The following is a 15,592-nucleotide window of genomic DNA, read 5'->3' as shown; positions in this document are numbered from 1 at the left end:
ATTGCTTTTCTCATAGTGAAATAAAAGTCACCATACTATAACTTTGAATATTCTCTATTCTGTGAATCATGCTTTTCAGATCCTTTTAGTAACAAAGAATTCTTTTTCTTTCAATAAATATAATTGGTTCCACCTACATTTTCTTTGGGGACTCCATGATTACTGTCAGAACAGAAACTTCAAATGTATCTCAAGGTAAACCTCAAATTCTTGTATTAATAATAAGCTGTAGGTAAGGTTCCAGTACAGAAACACTGAAAACAGTTGGCTGTGAAAGGTGTTTTTCATTGCAATCTACAAAACTGTATTGAATGGATGAAACTGAAATTATTTTGTTTTGTTGTGTTGTAAAACTGACTCACTGCCACTTCTTTTCTTGATACTACAGGTCTTAAAAGGAATTGTCTAACAAGAAAGTGTGTAAACTGACAACTGAGATTTGTCCTTATTCAAATCCCATGACTCATTCCATAGGCAATAAAATATTCATTGTTCTTGAATCTGATTTTCTAATATATTTGCATCCTTCATCATGTGATGCCTCTCTCCTTCCCTGCTATGGAATGCTGTCACAAGGTGCACAAAATAAATGTTTTTGTTTTCTGTGTATGGATAAAGGACTTGTACAGGCTAGAGGTGGACAGAGAGCATGCCCTATCTTTTTCTTCTGTATCCTTGAATTTAGAGCCAGAACCCAGTAGTGTGAGGATTTGCACAGTGGAATTGGAACTAGGATTGCACCTTACAGTCAACTGAGCAAATGCAAGTTGGTTATGTGCTCCTAACTGGGGAATGGAATACTGTTTCATTTTGGACTGGTACACTAGAAATACCAGTTCTGTCTCCTCATACATTTTCAAAACTCTGGGCTCTTGTTTCACTTAGAAGTTTGAACATTTCCTCAATTTTGACCTTGGCCAATGAAAAAAAAAACCCAGTTGGTATTTGTAAATGTAATAGTATATTCAGAGTTTCACTATTTAAAATATATGCCACTGGAGAAGGAGAAAGTGACAAGTCATTAAGTTTTCTGGTAACTCATTAAAAAGAGGGAACTTATTTGGAATTCCTTTTCACACCAAAATGCAGTAAGACTTCTCCTGTGTGTTCCTGACTATTTGCTTTAGTCAAGTTGAATATGAAGTCAGGTTCTGTATAACTGTATATCAAAGTTTTCAAGCAGGAAGTTAAAATTCAAAAAGCTGCCACTGGAAGCAGTGATGGTTTAGAGGAAAGCAACTGGGCCAATCAATTAAGGCCTTGACCAGGACTAAAGACAGTGACAGTGAAAATCAGGTATCTCACCATGAAGAGCTTCCTCATTGTTCTAACATTGTTTAGATTTTCTTCAGCTTCAGGCATTTTGAAGTCACTGAAAATCTTTAGCTCTAGAAAAGTTGAGATGTTTTAATATTAGCTAGCTAAACACAAAAATGGCAGAATGAATGTTAAAATTGAGTTTGAGACATTGGATATCTATAAGTATGTTGTAGACACATACATTTTTGCATTTAGTGAAACCCTTATTTTGGTAAATTATAGTTTTGTAAATTGAGTATTACTAGGATTAGCCTGACTCTGGTGAATTGCATGAAAACCAGCTGGCTTTAGAGTTCCAGACAAGCTATAGAAACCTTGCACCCTCATCCTGATCGTCATTTCTCAATTCTAAGTCAGGTTTTTCTATTAATCTTTGGCACTGAGACATCTTTCAATCCCTAAATAAAAGATTAGCTATTCAGAAAGGATACTAGGATTTTCATATTTCTTGTCCAGTTTTGTCACCCCTTGAGAAAACGTAATAACATTCTCCTTGTTCAGATATATTCAGTAGAAACCAGATGAAAACATTACATTTGTAATGAGTTATGGATAAATTTATAGGCCTGTCACAAAACAGTAGTGTCATGCTGGGCCACTGCCCTGCAGTCAGTCAGAAAGATTTGTTAACCTTTCTGCTTTTAAGTTGTAGTGTTGTTGCACTGGAATTAAAAGTAGTTACTCTATCCAATAAGCATGAGAGTCCTATGGCTTACGCTAAGCAAAGTGCTGTCAGCTAAAGGTGGCCAGTTTTAAATTAAAGGCAGGGCAGGGGTTTTTTCAGTTTGCTTATTGCAGTTATTAACACTTGTGCTTCAGAATGGTTTGGATTGATTCACAAATAACCTTGTGTCTCTGCTGAGGAGAACTAAGAAAAATTTTGGTGTTTCCCTTGGGGAGTATCATGTTGCAAACTACTGCTTACTAACTTCTGCAAAACCAGGAGCTGGGATTCAGTGTGGTTTCTGAAGCTTGAACAGCACAATTCTGCAGTGTACTTGGTCAAGAAAGGAAAGAAAGATGACAACTGCTATGCACCAGCACTAGTCTGCATAACTATTTTTCTCCCTGTTTTGCTAGTCTAAATTCTTACTAATCAAAACTACTGTTATCTGAAGAGCCCAAGTGATCAATTTCTTTCCCTATCAAAATCCATTCTTAGAAACGTCACCCTGAAACATCTGAGGAAATCAGAAATTTTCCCCAGAACTGCTGCTTTGGCATGAAATTTGTAGTATTACTTAAAGAATTTCAGAGAATTGGAAATGCCCAGATAGGTGTTATAATCCTCTGGATATAGCATTCGTCAGCATCAGGAAGAGTGGTGGTGTCAGGATTCTGCACTGCAGTCTCTCAGCATTGTTTGACTGCTGAATGTATGTACATGTAGGCAAAAGCCACAGCTGTTGGCATTTAAACTGGCTGCTGCAGAACTGCATAACTGTAAATTAACTCTTTATATTAAAAAAAAAAAATAATTAAGTTTAAGACTGGTAATCACTGCAAAGCAAGGGTTTTTTGCTATTATAATGTATATATCCAAAATTGCACACAGTGAAGTCTCACTGAATCTATTACATTTAGGGATTTTGTTTGTAAAAGCAAACTTGCTAAGTAGGAGTATATGGGCATATGGATTTCTTCCATTCTTACAGCTCTGAGATTAAAATTTGAGGCAATGCTACTTGGGAATGAACTGCCTCATCCCTGTAAACTCCACTTTCTGAAAAGCCAGTAAGAGGATCTCAGTGGTGGAATTTTCATTTCACTTAATGCACAGTAAACTTCTCCAGGGACATACTAAATAACAAACAACTTTTTCTTGGAGTAGTGAGTATCCCAGTAAAAAATCAGTTATCGAGCAATATGTATCAGATCTCTGGTTGGATTTTTCGGCAACAATAATAATTATAATACAGTATGATAATTTTCAACTTTTAAAGGGGTATTGAAAATTTTCTCAAAATTTCTGAGGTAATATATGTTTTTAAACTACCCAATCTAGTCTTTATTTTCCAGGTATCTTGACATATCTGTCTTATAACTTTTATGTGCAGTTTTTGCTCAAAATGGTGTTAATGTATCAAACAAATTAAATTACATGTCCTGTAGAAACTGAAGACTTTCTGAGGGAGTTCAAAACTGAGTTGGAATTTTGTGATATAGTTGTTCTTTTTAGCTCTTCAAATGCTGAGAAGCTCATACTGCCAAGTCACCTATTAAGTGCTTAAACAGTAGCCTTTATCGACGTTTTTTCAGCATTACCGATATCTAGCGTTACACTATCTAGTGCCTTACAATTTACCTATTTTAAAAAGACATCTGCTGTGCTGTGTTGTTGAACGTTGCCAAGTTTGATTGCTGGCCAAGGCCTGTTTGTCCTTTAGTCACTGACAAATTCGTGACTGTGTTCCAGAGATGTGACAGATAATCAGCTGCCTCAGAGTGTTGGTAAAAGGTAACCCTGACCTTTCCTACAAATAATTAGTGTCAATTATTGTCCCCACCTACATCCTTTTTACCACTGTGGTGGAAAAAAAAAAAAAAATCAAGCTTTTTCCTTATTTTGTTCTAATAACAAAAGTAAATTTTAGCCATCCAGTGCCAGAACTTTCTGCATAATTTGAATATTGAAATAGATCAGTCTGGGAAACTACTGTAGGTTTTGTTTGGTTATGTATTCTAACTCTTGTATGGATGTTAGGATACTGATCTCTACAAAGATAAGGTACTTGAAAAAAATTCCAGATGAGGAACAAATCAACTGAAGTGGTCTTGGATAGATGTTGACTTTACCTGTTGATTATTGGCAGAACACTTGAAAATTATTATTACACCAAACCAAGTATTTGAAAATAGTATGCTGAACTGATTCATTTCATAGATGTTAACTGCATACCTCTGAAGATCCCAAGTGTGCTGTTAGCACCCTTCTGAAACCTCAGGCTGATCTTTCCATGACGTTCCCTTTTTACGATAAGCAAGAATGTCTTTGCGATCCTACTCCTGAACAGTCACTTACAAAGGGTAGGAGTCTGGCACTTGTGATTCGGAATTCCTTTGGTTTGTTTCCCTGGACACGTGTGACTATAAAACTGCATACAGCTATGCAATGTGGCTAATTAGCTTGAAATTGCATTTTGCCTCCCAAGTAACTTTTATGTGGTTGAAAATTCTGAAGTTGTGCTATATATCAGATGTAGCCTGATGTAGTATAGAAATATACTGTTCATAAGGCTTTTCTGCCATTGGTGCAAAAGTCATTTATGGAGCATAGATAGCACCTACGTTACAAGCTTATGCTATTTTATTTCTCAGAAATGGTGATAAATGGAAGAATTGTATACAGGGGTTTACTCTTTCAGGGGTCTTATGCATTTTGTTAGTATTTGGTGTGAAAAAGACCAGTTAAGGCCTTGATCCAGCAGAATTATAGTTTATTACCTTTATTACCAAGCATTTTTCCACTACTACATATTATTTCTAGAACTGGCACTGTCTTCCCTATGCTCAAAAAGTATAAATTCTCTTCTTTGCTTGTATTTTTTTTTTTTATGGAAAGGGTAATTATACCAATGCCATCAACTGCATGGGCAAGAAGCTATAAAAACATAAACATTGCAAACCAATTGAGTCATCTGATTCAACTTAGTGCAACGTATGCTTCTTCTTATCTACTTTGTCCTATATTTCCTTGGAGTCACATACATCATTTATTGTGACTACAGAGGGAAATAACATTGGACACCACCTTTGACAGTGAATGGTGAGTGCCCAAGGCACAACTTTATTAACTGGTAGTGTACTGTTCATCTTGTTTTTAGCTGCTAAAGAGTTGGAAGGTAGGCTGTCAAGTACCAGGAGTGTTTCACTGTGCTGTTTTTATTCTTTCACTCTAATTTTGTTAGTGGGGTGGTTTCATTGGATCTTGACTCTCTTAACAAGTGATACTTCTTGTTATAAACTGCCTGATTTCATCAGTCCAAACGTCAGATTATCAGTGGGTGGGCAGTATCTGCTTTTAATCTGTATGTGGTGCTGTCCTTTAAAATCCTCACCCTGTTTTTTCCCTGCTTTCAAGTATATTAGTTGCTATGGAAACAAAATCAGTGTTGTGAGCTTCTAAATCTTGAATATGTTTGAGTCTCTTGTTTTCTTTCCTCTTGTTTATATACAGTGGTTCTTTTCCTCCCACATTAAATCTGCAGCTTGTTTCAGAAAGGGATGCTGAGCAAACTCTCCACTGCTGCTTCCTTAAAGTTAAATGCTAGGAGTCTGTAGTATCCAACCATTCTTATATCAGAGATTCTGATACTACTTTTTGTGTTTCTGCTGATCTGAGTCTGATTCTATTTGCAGAAAAACAAATATCTATTTTTTTGTGCCAGAAAATAATAAGTATTAGTAATTGAAAAATGAAAACTTGGACAACTGGTTTTTCTTGTATCACAGAATGGTTGAGGTTGGAAGGGACCTCTGGAGATGGCCTGGCCCAACCCCCCTGCTTTAGCAAGACCATCTAGAGTCAATTGTCCAGGTTGATATACAGAAGGATTTTGAATATCTTCTGTAACAGAGATCACAACACCCACCGGCCAGCTTGTGGCAGTGCTCAGTCACCCTTACATTAAACAAATGTTTTCTGATGTAGAGACAGAGTTTTCTTTATTTCAGCTTGTGCCCATTGTCTCTAATCCTGGATACCACTGCATGCAGCCTGCAGTCAATGTACACAGCCTCCTTTGGTGTGTGCAAGTAGAGATGCTGGCCCCTGCCCTCCGCCAATCCTCTCCCAGCTTTCACTGGGCTAAACAGTCCCAGGTCTCTTGGCTGTTCCTACTGGGAGGGATGGCTTTCTTCCTCCGCTGTGTGTCCCTTTGCTGGAGTCTCCAGTGTGTCAGTGGCTACAGGGAAGCTCAGAATCAGACACAAAATACTGCATCTCTGCATGGGTGGCCTCACCAGCACTGCATAGAGGAAAAGGATCACATTCCCACTTGAATATTTCACCCTTCCCCTCTCTAGTGCAAAGTCCAGATGAGGTTTCTGTGATAAACTCTTAATGTAAGTGAGGTACCTGATGGAAAACTGGCAGAAGACATTTTCATATAGTCATGTTTTGTAATTTTATACCTATTGCTTGAACATTGTTCAAGACCAAAACTTAAGAGAGTTGAAAGTCACTTCAGGCTAAAAGGAGGAAGTGAATGTTAAATTAATTTTAAGAAGCCAAGCCATAAACCAAACGAGAAGGCAATTGTAATCCAGAAGTACTGTAACAAAAAAAGCTGATTCACTTCCTAGAATAAAGGATATATCTGGCAGGTGGTCTGCTAAAGTTCCTAATATGTTATGTTATACTCTAGAGAAAATAAATAAGCTACCAAAAAAGTACAAACTGTTGACCTCTAAGTGGAGGTAGATGCTGCTATTTGTTTAAGCAATTCTGGAATGCTTTGGCATTGTTTCACTTCCTAGCACAAAAGAAGAAATGACCTCTTCATGAAAAGAATGCTGTGGATAAGCTGGTTGCTACCTTATCAACCCTGCTATTGTAGTTATGCCAGCCAGACATGTTAGTGTGACTTAGACATACCCTCCTATGGTATTTATACTTTGTCAGAAGTGTTTGAGATTGATTTGTGACCTCATCTGGCATAGAGAGATGCTGCCAAGTTCTCAGAATTGATAAAATTTAAGTCCCCTTTCCAAGTTTATTTAAAATTTCCTCTCTTCAAAGAGCTTGGATAAATATGGTTTTCTACCTTTATTGTACTTATTTGCTGCTGATGTTCCCATTCATCTGCTCTTTCCAAATCTTACTGCTATCTCAAATACCATAACTACTGGCATTTCTTTCAGATATGTTTGAGCTTAGGTTTTAAATAGTAATTTTTTCAGGGGGACTGTGAAGGTAAGAAAATGCTGCATTCAGGGTGTGTGGAGTCTCACTGTAATGAAGGGCAGATCTTTAAATGTTCTCTGGTTAGCTCTGAGGAGAGTCAGAGACAGATTGGACTAGCCCAACATGCTCTCTATCACTTAATAAGCCAATCTAATCAGGCAAGAACAACTCTTTTGAGATGAGAGCCACAAGTATGGTCATGTCTAGGGAAGTGCTCTCTATTTTTAGTAAGCTGATTCTCAGCATTGTGCGATGTTGAAAGTAATGGGTGTGGGAGTTGGAAAGGGATCATTCGGGGTTGATTTTGTTCCTTAATTTCTTTGTTTTTCTTATGTCAGGTTGAACAAAATTATATTGGTCAGAAGTATACTAAGAAGCATACTTATTGTTTATTGGGTAGTTGTGCAAGAGATAGAAAAATACAAGAAAATGCAGGTGGCTGAAAGAGATTGAGGCTTTAAGAAAAAAAAATAATATAGATACGGACAAACAAATCTCTTTTTTTTGAAGAAATAATAACAACTCCCCACCCTCATTATTAGCAATGACTCAGCTATCTCTAGATAGTCCAAATTGTACAGAAATAGAACAGTTTGAAGTGATTCTTGTTAGTTTAGGTCTTTGTGCTAAGCAGGCCTGAGGTAGGATTCATGAGGAAGTCTAGGTAAATTGTAAAAGGCTCTTGCAAAACATTTGCAAGAATTGTGGGTAGCATGTGAAAATCAATATCGTTGCCCCATTTTTTCACTCACAAATTCTACTTCCTGCCATTTTTTTTACCATTTCTCACAATTGATATTGTATAAATGTAGTGATTAGATGTTAAGAATTGTTTGTCAAAATGGAGAAGAGGAATGCATATCCTAATCACTAGACTATGAAGGAACAGCCCGTGAAGTGGTGTGAAGCAAGCTTTTGAAATGAAGGGACAACAAATTGGAAATACAAGGACCTGAGGCTTTCTGGCAGCTGCTCTCAAGGAGTTAAAAAGCTGAAGCAGTGATTTAAGTGATGGCAGTGGAGAAGGTGCAATTCAGCAAGACAGTGGCAATAGCCCAGGGATTTGGCTTTAGGCTTTAGGTAAGGAGAAGGTGATGAAGGATAACAATAGAGGAGTAGGTAAAAGTTTCAGATTTATGTATCAAAAATGGAGGAAAGAGAAGGTTTGGAGACTGACAGCTTATCTTCCTAAATATCTAAAAGTGAGGTTTGAGAAATACTCACAAATTTTTAGCGTAGAGGAGCTGGCTGTTGGTGTCTAAGCCAGGGGAATAACCTTTGTCCTGGATATTTGTTCATTATGCTTCCTCTATAAATTGCGATATGTGAGGAACCTTTTATTGAGAAGTTAATAAAATTTTCACTTAAGAATTCTGTTTGCCCTACTCTTGGAGAAAAGATGGGAAAACAGTTCCTTTTCATTATGTAGCTATCAATCTCAAATTTATACTTTTCTACACAAGTGTAAAATATGCAATAAGACTTCATATATGCTGCCAAGTTTGGTTTTCTAATACAGTGGGAAGCGAAAAATTTCTAGCACTGTCAGAAATTCAGGCCTCTATGCTGAGACTAGCATTTGATGTTCACAGTAACAGAGGCAAAACTTGCTTTTTTTTTTTTTTTTTTGGTTTCTGGAAACTAGGTGGCCTGGGGTGTTCTCCAGAACTTAATCTGAGCTCTTTCTTAAGGCTGTGAATTAATGTAGTTATTTAATTGAACTGTCAGTACATGGCACAATCAGGACTGGAAAACTTTCAAGTACAAATTGACTAAACTATTAATTGTCTTGACAATATCCTTGGCATTCTTTGAAAGCACAGTGCATTTCAGTAGCAGTTTCTCAATTTTTGTTTTGCTTTAGGTCACAGTTGACCTCTTGGTGTTATTTCCAAAACTCTGAGTATAACTTTAAGACACTTCCTTTCTGTGTGTTAGTTTTGTTTTGAAGGTTTGCTATTTTCTCTTAAAACTGCATGTTTAAGCATTCATTTTTGGGAGAATCTTGAACATTAAGTATTTTTGAACTCAAGTTCATATTTCTTCTCTTAAATACCATCTTAAAGATCTGAAAGTGGAATATTTACCCATATTATAGTTCTTCTGATTTAAAATCTGCTTAATACACCATAAAATTTGAGATTTTTTTTCTTGGGATAAGTGAAAACATAGTTATATATATGTGTTATAGTATATACATATGTATATATGTATAACTTTTTAACTTATATAATACATTAACTAACCAAATTTCATAGCCAAGCAAACGGAAAAGAAAAATAATGGGTTTATTTTGTATTCTTTTTTATCTTACTTAAAATGCAGCAGAAAATAATCCAAAACTGCATGTCCAAATGGCTAAAAAAGCAGCTTAATTTAATTTCTGTAATATTTTGTATTTTAGACAGTTATATCTTCACTGTTGCCTTTTTACTAAATTATATCAGAAAGTAAAATACTAAATGAAAGATAGGAAATAGTGTGGAAACTGCTCCAGGAATTCTGTAGCATTTTTAACCCTGGTATAAAACATGAGGGATCTAGTCTTATTAGGTTAAGACTCTTTCATCTCATTAATTACAAAAGGGCTTCAGGGTTTTCTTTTAAAATTTTTAAATATTTGTTTTTACAAAAAAAATCAGAGTTACTTCTCTCTTCTCTCCTGTTTTATGGCTGTACTCATGTGATAAGGAATGCGTCTCAAAGGGTAACTGTGAATAAAAGAATATATTTATTGTGATAAGAATTTCCCCAATACACTAGAAGATGTTTCTGCAATGCTCTTGTGACTTTTTTATTTAAATGCATGACATACCTTAAATACTTAAATCCACTCATTGCTCCATTCAGTCTAGATAGAATTCTCTGTCAGCATCTTTGCCAATTATCTGACTGAATACACGGTACAGAAAATTCATCAGAGTTGTTACTGGTGAGAACCTGAAAATACAAAGCCAATAATTAGAGTTGTACTCAGTGTTCAGTAGCTGGAGGAGCCAAAACCAAGTTTGACCTTAGATAAAATTAACTCTTTAAATTCCAGTTTACTCATCTACAGGTTGTGTCTCAGGCATTTAGTTATAGTAACGTCTTGGGAATCGGGTAGCAGTGCTTTTTTTCATAGGCTTGTTATCAGCTGGAACCTTGGAAAAACAATATTAATTGCTCTGTGCTTCAGCATGCTCACATACAAATATTCATTGTGTTTATCTACTGCTTTGCAGTCAAGCAAGTTGACCGAACAATATTGAAAAAAAAAAAAACAGTCTTTTAAAATTTGAAACATTTGATAGATGATGATTTCTTTATGATTATAACAGTCCAATTTGCTTTCATAAGTCTTTTTCATTTCAATATATCATCAAGTGATTACAGAAATTGAATGAGGGTCAGAAAGATCAGGAATTTTTAATGATATTCAGGATGGCTGAACACTAGGTGTTTTACACTGGGCTAGTTAATATATGTAGGAATAATTTTAATGCCATGCAATAAATAAAATGATGATTTTAATACAGTAATTACTTCTTAAGTTAGGATCTGCTCTTTTGATATTTCCTGTCCAAGAGTAACAATGCCTTTTAATATTTGTTACTGCTCATGCTTTTAAAACAGTGTTAGAACACAAATTAATTATTCATAAATGGATTATTTTTAATTAATTGTATGCAAATCACAGTTCTTGAGTTGATTTAAGAGTTAAATGTTGCTTTAATGGAGATATGTTTTATATTGTATGGAGAAGCTGGAAACCAGCTTGTGAAGGAAAATAGCAAGACAGGGTAAACTACAGTGGTAAATGATATGCTAATAGAAGAATCTATAGATAAGGCTGAGAATAATGTTATTTCTGTCCCCCAACTGAAGACTGTTAGCTATGTTCTACCGAAGAATTGGTGAATACCGGTTTTCTTCCAGCTCTTATTGCTCTGGTATGAGCAACTGTTCTCCAGGTACTACAAGTGAGATCAGGAAGCTCATTTGAATTAACGTGGGAGTAGGATTTGAGCAAAGATACCAAATGATGTGTTCTATTTTCAGCTCTGTTCTAATACAGCAGGCAAGTGGTTATCTTTAAGCACTTAAATACTCATTGTAGGGTCAGTATGACTTCTATGCCTTGCACTTAAATTTTTATGTAAGGGGAGCATGCTAGCAGCCACTATTTCAGCTGCCTGGTTCTGGAGCTTTCCTAGAAACACACTGATATCAGTGTAACTGAGCCTGGGGGGACTACCAGAGGTTATTCAGTCTCACAGCTTCACCGCAGGTCCAGTTCACATTCTTTAACATTATGATTTTAGTGGGTTTTACCAGAAGAAATGTTATGATGCTGCATGCATCAGAAACTGCTTCTAGGACTTGTGAGGACCTTTTAGGTAAACTTAAATTAGCTTCTCACAGTTTGTGCTTTAATTGTTTGCTGAATTGGAGCCATAATCTGCACTTGGGTTAAGCCTCTTCTAATTTCTGCCTAATCACTTATGAAACTGCAGAGAAGGAAAGGTTGCATGTACGTGTATATTGTAAAGTCCTATAAGATACCACAGGAAAAACTCCATCAGCCTTTTCTGGATAAAAGTGTGCTTGCATTACAGAATGAGTTCTAGATCCCTAAATATTGAATTATGGACTTGAAAACAGGTTATTATTTTTAAAAAAAAAATTCAAAAACATTTTAATGGATATACTTCCACTGTGCTTTCAGGTGCTGGGTATGTACAGATACAGAAATATGGACAAACATCCTGAAATCTTTCCATGCTGTAACATATGGTTTAAAAACTCATGGCCTCTATGTTTCCAAAAGCTATTTTAGCCTATCTGTGGAGAGTATTGTGATAGTAACCACACTTAGTGCAATAAAGAGATAGAAAACCTGTTTGTGTCTTCCCTTACTGAAGAGCATTTTTAATTTTTTGTTTTAAAGTCAGTGACTGTATCAATGCATGAAAAAGAAAGAGACCGGATGTGCAGTCTGTCTCATGTTGCTCATTAACAAAAAAAAAGTTAGTAAACCAATCATGGTGAAATAGTGTTCTTGTAATGCAGGCTGGTTTTGTTTTAATACTTAGTATGTAAATAATTACTTCAGTAGTTTAATGTTTTCCAGGCAAAAGCTTCAGGATTGGGTTGCCGAATCAGCAGACCATCCCTTTTTGATCAAAAAGTACTGTTGAACAGTAGTCCTGGCACCAAAAGTATGTGTTCGAGTCACAGGAGCAGGGAGTACTTTCACCGGATGCTAGAACAGACCCTTAGCCCCAGCTGCAGTTTTAGAGACGTGGACATCCACCCATCTTTTTAAAGAAGGCTAAGAGACAAATAAACAAGACTAAATTAGCTTTCATGTTGAAACACCTGTTTAAATATACTGGAATGTTTCACCTCCAACACCTCAGAAATCTAAACAAAATTTACTTGTTTCCTTGTGAGCCCCTCCCACCTCACTTTCACAGAGCTTAGTATTGACTTTCAGAGAAACTTAGACGAGGAAAAGAGGCTAAAGATCCTGAGGGAGGAAATGCGTAAAATCCACCCAAGTGGACCTTAGTTCTCTGCCCAGGACTCCACTGTGACACCACTGCCCTTGAATCCTGAGAGCAGCAAATTCACTTGGAGCAACAGAGCTTTGTCTACAAGTTGTATTCAGAAGTGAAAATTCTGCTGTAGCCCTAGAAAATCATAACTGAACAAAAAAAGGCCATTATTTCATATATGTATTAAGTTAATCCCTGCTAACAACTGGGAAGTTCTGACCAGTGCTCTGAACTCCTGTGTATGACATCCAGTATGCTTGCTTAGATATATTTAATGCTTCTAAATGACTTTTTGAGTACTGTAGGCTGAAGGATGCTGCTTGTGCTCTCTAGCTTATATTCCTGACTCTCTAGGCAGTTGAGATACGAGTTTCGAACAGCAGAACATTTTATGAGCAGTTTTAAATTGCTCACAAATGTCTCCTTTTCTTCCTACTTCTAAATGAAATGAAAAAAAAAATGTTATTCTAAATAGAATAAAATTGGTTTACATGGTGATTGCCGTGCACAATCTTTGGAAATCAAGTAACAAGCAGCAACCATTAACCCTTTAAGATCAACCAATGCGTTTATGAACACTAGGAATTGTGATGTCAGGGGTTAGCTCGTGAATGAGCTAGTGAATGAGTGGGGACTTATTGCTAGAAAACCAGGTGACTATTGTATAATATTTATCCCTAATGGCTATTTCCTCAGTAAGGACGATTATTTACCCTGAGCGCTTATACAGTTCCCTGTCAATTTTGGCGCATCCGAGTCGCTTCCCTGGCCGCGTTCACACGGTGCTTTGCAGCCCCGGGCCCGGCTGGCTGTGGGCGCGGCCCCACCGCCGCTGGCCGCGGGGGCTCGGGGAGCGCGGGCGCGGTGCCGGGGCGGGCGGGCCGGGCCGGGCCGGGCCGGGCCGCTGTTGGCTGTTGCCATGGCTCCGGCAAGCCGGGGGAGCCCAATGAGCGCTCTGCGCCGGTGCCGAGGGGACCAGCCATTTTGCTTATGGAAAACAATGTGACATATTATGCTGTGCTGTACCGGGGAATAAACAAAAATCCCGACGGGGGACGCAGAAGAAACGGGCATATTAGTGAGTAATCCCGGCGGCGGAGCGGGCTCGCGAGCTGCCATTTTGACAGGCTGGCGCTGCCGCCGCTGCCCGGCGGAGGTGGAATGCGGGGCGATAATGCTGCATATCTGCTGTCAGGCGGCGGAGCGGGGGTTTGTCGTGTGAAGGCAGGGCTCCTCCGCACTGCTGTCTCGGCAGCTCGCTAGCCGCCGCTCGGAGCCCAGCCGGCGACCCCGGGGAAGGGAGTGCCGCTGCCGCTCGGAGCGCGGCTGGCGCCGGGCGCTGCCCGGAGCAGGTGTGCGGTGCGGTGCGGCTCGGCCCGGCCCGGCCCCGCTGCGGCTCCCGGGCTGCTCCCTCAGGGAGAGCTGCTGCCGCTGGACTCGGCCACAAAAGGGAGCCGCTGTGCGCCTCGGCTGCTGCGGGAGAGGTACCTGGGCACGGGCTGGTGCGGGTCTGTGCCACAGCTGGGCACAACTTCGGGCAAGAAGCAAGCTTCTCTCGGTGTCTGTGCCTTGGAAGGTTGGCTGGTTTAGAGTGATTGCTGAATTCATTGATCTGTCTGCGTTGTCCTTAAATGTTTCGATGTGAGTGGTGTTCCATATGGTTGCTGATTCAGAAGGATGCTTCCAACAGATGATAATTTTTTTAGTAGATAATTCTGCTAAAAGGCAAGGATTATTTTTTTGTTTGGATTGTCATTGTGTTTTTTATTATCAGGATAGGGCGGGTGAAATAGAATATTATAGAACTCGTGAGCGTGTTTGCCTTACATCACGGAGTTCATCACTAGTGGATTCCTTGCATTGTGTTCAGCCTCAGCGTTAGATTTAAATTGTCCAACTGCTGCTGTGCAGTATGTAGGTCATAATAAAAAGCAGCTTTTTCACCAGCTTTCAATGGACTGCATGCCCCAGTGCTGTGGTTGATTAGTTTGTGCTACTTGTGCTGTTAAGAGTAGTGGTATTAAAGCCAGCTCACACCTCCTTTTTAAAGATATCGCACGTTCCGTGCTAGACAGAGCACAACACACCCATTGTGTCCCTCCGTTTGGCGTTCAGTAAAAGGAAGGAAACGAGCACTCCACATGGAGCACCGGCACATTAATAGCGCAAGACGGTTAAACTTTTATTGAACAATCCCAGTGATTCTGAGATAATCTACTGAAGGTAGAGACAATAAAAACACTGAGACGTATATAAGGAACTAATTGGAATGGGAGAGGTTTTCTGATAGGGACTGTGTGTTAATGCTGTAGATTTTCAGTGCAAAATTAATTGTTCTGAGAGTTATTAATCACAACACATTTGCTGTAGTTAAACCTAGGTCAATAAAACCTCAACCCCTCAGGACAGATAACATTTATATTTAAAATAGCATTTTCCAAACTACCAACTGTATTCTTATGCATTCGTACAATTTCTGAATTTCCTAATAATGAAATGTATTAAATTATTCTGACAACTGATCCAAATATTCTGATTCACTTTGCACCTATAGAAAATAAGATGATATTTTGGTCTTAAGCCTTCTTTTAATAATTATGTGGATTTAAATCCCCCTGAGATGAGCCATTTGTTTGGACAGTTGAGTGGGCATGAAATCAAGAATTTGAGGTCTGGTATCTTTATAGTTAAATTAGTAACCAGCACTCTGTAACTAGGAGCCAAATTCCAGTGTTGTTTCTGTATATATCCTGCAAAGGCATTTGAACAAGCATGTTCAGCAACTATCCCCCAAGTGAGACATTGCATTTGGAAACAGCAGTATATG

The 15,592-nt window shown here is 38.2% G+C and overlaps 1 protein-coding gene and 1 long non-coding RNA gene across 10 annotated transcripts in view; one reads left to right on the top strand and one right to left on the bottom strand.

The window, feature by feature from the left end:
* Positions 1 to 1,307: 1,307 nt before the first annotated feature.
* Positions 1,308 to 13,604, bottom strand: LOC131578414 (uncharacterized). Of its 2 annotated transcripts, none has more exons than XR_009277487.1 (3): positions 13,479 to 13,604; positions 10,041 to 10,165; positions 1,308 to 1,388 (listed from the first exon to the last, which is right to left on the bottom strand). It is a non-coding gene; the product is annotated as an uncharacterized LOC131578414 (long non-coding RNA). The 2 variants fall into 2 exon arrangements; XR_009277486.1 differs by lacking the exon at positions 1,308 to 1,388 and adding an exon at positions 9,649 to 9,936.
* A 15-nt stretch (positions 13,605 to 13,619) lies between these two features.
* Positions 13,620 to 15,592, top strand: part of SORBS2 (sorbin and SH3 domain containing 2) — a 144,485-nt gene continuing 142,512 nt past the window's right edge. For 2 of the 8 annotated variants that reach the window (XM_058837054.1, XM_058837055.1), the window contains exon 1: positions 14,108 to 14,249. The gene's annotated coding sequence lies outside the window, so the exon portion shown is untranslated. Of the gene's footprint in view, positions 13,844 to 14,107; positions 14,250 to 15,592 lie in introns of those variants that run through there. The other 6 variants (XM_058837040.1, XM_058837041.1, XM_058837042.1 and 3 more) reach the window with 6 other exon arrangements.

Source organism: Poecile atricapillus, chromosome 4 (assembly GCF_030490865.1).
Source record: "Poecile atricapillus isolate bPoeAtr1 chromosome 4, bPoeAtr1.hap1, whole genome shotgun sequence".
NCBI lineage: Eukaryota > Metazoa > Chordata > Aves > Passeriformes > Paridae > Poecile > Poecile atricapillus.
Note: the sequence above shows the minus strand (reverse complement) of the source record. Positions and strands in the feature narration are given on the sequence as shown.